General features: G+C 46.9%; 1 protein-coding gene across 1 annotated transcript in view; it reads right to left on the reverse strand.

The window, feature by feature from the left end:
• Positions 1-677: 677 nt before the first annotated feature.
• PWWP2B (PWWP domain containing 2B) overlaps positions 678-7,357 on the reverse strand; it is a 21,080-nt gene continuing 14,400 nt past the window's right edge. The window contains exon 4 of the mRNA XM_009326004.1: positions 678-1,212. The gene's annotated coding sequence lies outside the window, so the exon portion shown is untranslated. The remainder of the gene's footprint in view (positions 1,213-7,357) is intronic.

Below are 7,357 nucleotides of genomic sequence, written 5' to 3' on the forward strand. Positions count from 1 at the left end.
AACAGATTAAGAACAAACAGGAAGCAGAATCTGTGCAACAATCCTGTAGCTCGAAGGCAATCTTCTACATGCAGACAACATTTTACCTAGCAGGGACAACTCTGAACTGTTTTCTCCAGCATCAGAAGCAACAGATTACCATAAATGAATGTTTCTAGACTGAGGGAATCCAAGGGAAAGCTAGACTAATGCAAAACCAAAAAAATTAACCGATACAGTTTCAAAAGCTTGTCCACAGGTCAGTTTAGTTTGTAAACCATTTGTACTCTAAATTTGGTACAAAAGCTGTAGGCTGTTTGTTTCCTGTTTTTTAAAGACTGCTAATCCTTTCTGGTCATGTGTAAGGATGAAGATCCTTTCTATCCAACAACATGTTCAAGGGGCCTTAAATTACACTCGTTGACTAGGTGTGAACCCAAAAGTTAGTTCAAAACGTTAATTCACTCTCCAATTGGAGCCATTAGGCTAACCACCCACCTTTACACAGGCAGCATGAGCAAGCCAAGGCTGTGCTGCATGCTGTTCTAGCTGACTTAAGAAAGCACATGTTTAAGACATAAACCCATCCAAGTTACCAGGTGACTGCTTGCTCACGTACCTGAAAACATTGGTTCTCTCAGCTCTGCAGTAAATGACATGAAAAAGCTTTAACATATGCAATGACAGCCACATAGTTACGTGTTGCACATTTTCCAAGTTTTAATAGACACAAAAGTGAGTCCATTGTACTTAAGACACTACAATGATTTCATTCTATTGCATGTCCTGCTCCAATTACATTTCTCAGAGTACAGTATTGAGTAGAAGTTTGGTAGCTTTAAAATTAACAAATGTGTGAAATCTGTAAGTAAAATAAGCAGCAGCAATAATTTTTGGGATTTTATCAAGAATAGCTAACTTTTAAGTAATAAATACATTCCAAGTTGTGGTTTTTGCTGTTCTCCTAGTTCATTGCTGTATGACTTGTCAAATTCTCATTCTAGGGTAAGATATCCTTAAGACTTTCCTGCCAGCCTCACACCAGAAGAGCCACCTAACTCCAAGTCCCGGTGCCTGTCACCTGTCCCAGATGAAAAGCAGTGCAATATGACAAGGAAACTCGTCCTCCTGCCATACGCATGGCAACCTCCAGATTCTCCTGGGGAGCATGTCAGGATGTTTACAGACTTCGTGACCCTCTAGAAGAACAGCTGTGCTCTTATCTTCTGTTACCTTGAAGAAAGTGAAAGAGGGAGAGGTTACTGCAGGCAGCATGGAACGGACCAGCATTAGCGGCGAGGCACACGCTCCAGGTTTCCTCTAAATATAGCCAGGAATTCTCCTGCTCCCAGCTGGTCCAGCAGGCAAAACCAGCAGCAGCTACAGCTTTGGAAGGAACTCATCAAGTTAACAAACCCAAAGTAAGAGTGGGAATTTTCTCCAAGACAGACATGGTATGAATTTCAGTGACGAGAATAAATCTTCAGTCTCTGGCTTAAAGACTTTTCAGTCCCCATTCAGGGTGGGTTACTGTAGGTTAATCTGCCATGAGTCCCTACAGAGAGCACCACGTGAAGAACATCTGCCTCCACTTTTCAAACACAATCTATAAAATAGGATTATTTTCCCCTTGAGAGCAAGCCGTACAGAAGCTTTTCTAAGTACCTGCAACTGCTCAAGACATCAACTGCTGCTGCAGTGCCCCAATCGCGTTAATGAAGAAGCAGAGCAGCCACGCCACCTTTTCACTCTGCCTCCAGAGATAAAAGACACCCCGCTTCCCTTCAGACCTGCCACAGGCTCCCCTTCCCACCCCGGACCGCTGCTCGTTTCAGGCTGCAGAAGCAAGTGCATGCCACGGCAGCACTGTGGATCCCTTGGGACGGCCAGTGTCTCTTGAAGGACCATGCACTGCTCCCCTCCCACGCAGCCATCCGAAGATGACTGTATCCAAGCGCACCAGACCACAACTGACCAGCCTTCAGGCAATGAGAACACACAAGATGCTCATTCTGAATTCAGAAGTGCAAAACCACGCACTCTAAATCACACCTACCAAAAGGTAACAAAGCTACCCACGCTTGATGTGTTACACTGCTGTCATCTGGCCTTCTCACCAGATACCAGCCACTAAGACTAAGGGCAGATGACAGGCTTGAAAAGGTACATCTACTGGAGAGAGATGTGCCTGTCAAAACAAAAAACTACAAAAAAGAAGTCCTCATCTGTACCCTTGCATGCAAGAGGTACTTGCACTGACCCTGTAAGTCAGGTTACGGAGTGGAAGCCTTGAAAGAGTTCAAAGGGAGGATCCATTTGTCTTCAAGATCAAGTGAAGAAACGAGAACACATGTGAAACAACTCAGTGATACAGAAATGAATGAAAAAATGGCATGGAGATCTACACTTACACTTTTCAACTGCAAAAGCATCACTGCACCACACTTCAAACGCCATTCAGCTTGAGCCAGTTCAAAAGTCTGACCAGCCCTAACACATGTCCGTGCCAAAATAAATAATGTGGCCAAGTCAGAACCACAGGACACACAGGCTCAAATCCGTGTTCCTGACAAACAGGATTAATGCTATGAAGCAAAGATCAAAGACCTTTAAAAACCCCTCACAGTTGAGGTTTGTGACTTGCAAATACAGAGCACAATAAACCAAGAACACCAACACGAAACACAGGAAGATGATCACATTTCCAATGCTGCTGAAAATGCAGCAGCACCTCTTCTGCGGGCATGGAACCAAAAGCGACAACTGATTTGCCCAGACTCAGCATCCAGAATGATCTTCAGTATTGCCCATACAATTGAGACTTCAAAGAGCTGGTTGAATACACCATGAACATCTGCCCTAAAACCTATATTCCAGAGAAGGACTGCAATCAAGTTTCATAAACTCCTTCAGTATTTAGCAGAATCATCCTGTTCCTAAGAAACTGGGATGTCTCACAACAAAGCTCTATTACCTATAAATTTATACTCTATACAATCTTGCAGGAGAATCTATTAATTTGCCTTCCGATGAATGGCGAGATTTTCAAGAGCACACAACAAACTCACTTGCAGACTTATTATCTTACACCTACCAAAGCCTTAGTGAGGTCCATGGACTTGGCAAAATATCCCTCAAATAGTTTTTGCAAAAAGCTGACCCTTGAGAGACAGATTACAGATTGAGAATATTTGGTCTAAACAGGAAAAAAATGCATTTCCTTGTTGAGGAGGTAACGGCAAGCCCTCAGGCCAGTTTTATTCTTTGTGATTTTCACACTTGGAGGAAGGAAGCACAATGCCAAACAACCTCCCAGTGAAGGCTTCTGCCTGTGCAAGGGCAGACGCTGCCCCTTCGTAGGGACAGGGATGAGGCCAAACTGCAGCTGCTCGCCGAGATTACCTGGGGGCAAAGATCGGGGGGATTCTCCCCTCTGGGAGCAGAAAGTTGGTGCTACCAGCAAAACGGCAAACTGCTTTAAAACAGCTGATGCTCCACATCTCGAAATGTCGAAACCTTACCGCCCTGCTCAGCTCTGTGTGGCTGCAGACGGGCAGGCGCTTGTCCCCAGCCTGGAAGCACAGAGCTCCACAGCCCAGGCTCGGCAAGGGGACAGAGGCCACCTCCTATGAAAGCTCAGGTGTCTGTTTTAAAAAACCCCTGAGCAGACCCAGGAGTTTTCAACATGTGTTCAAGAGGAGCAACACAGCGACAGTCACTCATACGCTCTCACTTTGCTGGAAAACTTCAGAGATTTCTGTTAAAAAAAAAAAAATCTTCAAGATGGAGCAGCAGCTTAAACACTACTTTCTGGACATTGCTGTAGCCTCGAAATATGTATGAGTAATGAATACGTAACAGACTGACTGACTCAGGACAACGGCATGATCCAGCAGCTCGTGTGCTAAGCTGTATGTTGAAAGGAAAGCCAAGAAAGCTCTCCTGAAGCCGAGTGCTTATTCATAATAAAAAAAATGGAGTTTTGGATGAAATAAAGCCATTCACAAATTCAGATTTAACAGCTGTAGCAGAAAGCTGATTTATCTTCTGAGATTACTGCATCCCAAGCGTGTTGATGCATGGAGACCCTGCTCACACCAGCTCTGCCCACAGACCCGCTCAGGGGACTAGCACCTTGACCCTTCAGGAGAGGCAAGTGCAGGACACCCCTAACACCCCCTCCATGGCACAGGGAGCACCCTGGGCCCCACACCTTTTGCCTTTGTGAGAGTACCAGGTGCAGCACTGGTGTACTGGTGTGCTGCCGGGCATCCAGGGCTGCGCCTCCACCACCAGCAGACACTCACAGACTAGCTCCAGGTGAAGACCAACAGACATGCACACGTGCTGGAGCCAGAATCAGGAACCCATCTCCTTCAGATGGTTTCTTTGGAAAGCCCCGGAGTGCTGCGGCACTGAAACCCTCTCCCATCACAGTCCTGCGAGTGGCACAAGCCCCGGTTATCCTGCGTGTCTTGGCAGGTTGGGAAGCAATGGCAGCAAGAAGCCTGCTCATTTTCTCCACCCAAGCAGCTTATTTTGAGGAATATCTTCTAATCATAATGCAGTTAACAACAGGCTGTAATTGAGCATCGCCAAATCAGTCTTCCTCCAGACATCTCCCCTTGGGGGAAGGGCAGCGAGGCAACCCTGGCTTACGCTCAGGAGGATCAAGCGGTCATATCTTCCCACAACCCTGAGGAGAAGGGACAGGGGACCCAGAGGACTTGGGTCCTCTGTCGGAAGCCCCGACAGGCAGTCGACTGGCTCCTGCACAGCTTAATTTCTAAAGACAGTACCTGCTTAACAGCCTGAGTCATCAGCAGAAGGCAAGGGGAAGGGCAGAGAGGCTGCTGCTGGCAGCAGACTGGGAAAGTCCTTCCTTCCCATGCTTTCCTCCTGCGGGAAGAGGGCCGGTGTGAGTGGGGGTTACTGGATGGCAGCCGGGACCCCCGTCCCTGACCTGCTGGATGGGGTTTTGGAACTGTCTCCAACTCCCAAGGCATCAGGATCCAGCTGACTTGAACAGGCTGGCAGCTATGTTCTCCAATATTAAACTCTATCGTCCGAGCATCTCTATGAAAAATCCTGTATCGGGTTTGAGGGCTTTCTTCTTTTAGAAAGGGTTGCTTTCTGCATGAAGAAAAGGCTCAAGTTATTGGCTTGAATCAAAATAGAGCAAGTCATCATTCATAAGGGAAGTTAAACTAGTAATTTTGCTGCAATTCATTTCTTCAACTGCAGAGAGCACACAGGAAATACACTTTATAAAGAAAACAAATCTGTCTGATCCTACAATAGCAAGAATCTAATGCAGATTAAACAGGAACTGGTACATCAGTTAAAAGCATTCGCTCCTTCAGAAATTAATCAACTTAATGAAAAAAAGCCTTCATTAAAAAAAAATCCCCTGCTCCTCCCTTCCAGAGAGACATGCATACCCAGAGACCAAGAGATGATTATACGACTAATGCAGGGCAGCTGACAGACTTCATGTGGGAAAGACTCAGGCACAAGATGCCAGAGAGCATTTGTGACCCTCTTGCTAAGACAAGTCATATTCGCTTGCACAGGCAGAGGAGCCACACGTGGACCTTTGCTCCATGCTGCATCTGTAGGGATGGGAGCACAAAGAGCCTTCTGCTCCCACAGGCACTGGGCCCAGCCTGGCAGCCTGAGGACAGGTGGGAGACACAGCCCTTGCCCTCACGCACCAGATGGATGTCGCCACCGGTGCGCACAGCAGGACCCTACTCTGCTCCAGGGCAGGGACGGCACCAGGAGAAGCAAGAGAGCACCTTCCAAATGATTGAAGAGCTGGAGATTTGGGGTGCAGGGACTGTAGGTGTGAAGAGCACAAGCACTCCAGAAGTCAAGGTATTAAGCTCCACCTCTGTCGTTATTGCCGGACACAAGAAGCCTATTTCAGATGTACATAATCTCAGGATGTGTGAGAGTTCATAAACTAGCTAATGCAAAGCCCACATATTCTGTAAAGGTACATGTAGAGTGCAAAACAGATGCATCAAGCAGATTAAAAAAAATAAACCAGGCACCAGCTCATCCTCATCTAGTTTGCAGGATACAGGCAAGCAGCTTCCTCAAGTCTTTTATTAGGCAGAAGTTACAGAGTTTGTCACTCAGCCCACACACTCCCATTCACCTTGATCCCTGTGTCAGCAATGGGTACTTACAGAAAAAACAAAACACATATCAAGGCTGAAAAACAACAGTTTGCAAGTTTTTCAACATTTAAGAGTCTTCACATTGATTTTGGGTTCAAAGTTCTACCTTTCACACCTAAGCATTAAAATGGGAAATATCTGTGTCACCCTGTTGTGTCACCAGGCCTCACGAGCCAAGCAGCTGCATGTGGCATTCACAATGCACAGCTATTGCATGAAGATTTTGTTCATTCCTCTCCTTCAGAGTAACAAGCACCCTTCTTTACGCAGAGCTATCCCCAAGTTTCCAAAAATCCTGTATTCCTTCTTGGCCCAAAGTAGCCTTTCTGTATGTGCAACTTGGTGGTGCTCAATACTTTGCAAATATCTGCTTAACCGCAACGGAAGTAGGATGAACTTTAGAGCCTTACCTAGAGGCAAGAGGACTCCCTTAGTAAGGGCTTTACCCCTTCGGCTGACCAGTGCTGCTCACTCCAAACTGCACGTCAGCCAGCCCTCTGCCTGAGGTCCCACCCTGCCACGCTTGCTGTGCTCGATGTGAAAAGGGGAATTGTAGCCACAGTTTTAGACACCTCCATTTGAGTTTAAAAACCAAATGAGTAAATAAATGCAATTCAGGAAAAGCTACAGAAATTTCATTTTTACTTCTTACAGGAAGTCACACTATTTGTAAAAGTTTTCAAAGCAGCAAGTTTCCAGGCTCTTTGTCCAGACAGCTCTCCTCGCCACGTGGACATGGCCTGTCTCTCCCACCCCAGGAAGCAGCGCTCTGGAAGGGGCTGCTCTGCGGAGCCTGGCCCCCTGCGCACTTCACTGAAAGCACCCGACGCCCCAAGCCCCCAGCACAGACTCAGCTCCTGCACAGATCCAACCAGCACCGAGAGCACAGCAGGCTAGTGACACCGCAGAGGGACACCCACCCTCTCCGCTCACCGTGGGCACGCTCGGCTAGCACAACTAGCAGATACCCAAAGCTTCAGATGGGGCTTGGAGACCCTCAGGCCAGAGAGCAGCTTGCTCTGCTTCCAAGGGAGTTGTTAAGCCTTTCGGTTGATACAAATTTCCTTTGGCAGCTGAAGTTACAGCTCACGTAAGCAGATCGCATTCTTGGGCATCTACACAGCTCGTGTGCAGTTAGAAATAGCACAATGTATGGCTTGCTGGCATTTCCAAAAACTATGCCTGGGAGCAGA

This window comes from Pygoscelis adeliae, unplaced genomic scaffold, assembly GCF_000699105.1.
Source record: "Pygoscelis adeliae isolate BGI_AS28 unplaced genomic scaffold, ASM69910v1 Scaffold4, whole genome shotgun sequence".
In the NCBI taxonomy this organism is placed as follows: Eukaryota; Metazoa; Chordata; class Aves; order Sphenisciformes; family Spheniscidae; genus Pygoscelis; species Pygoscelis adeliae.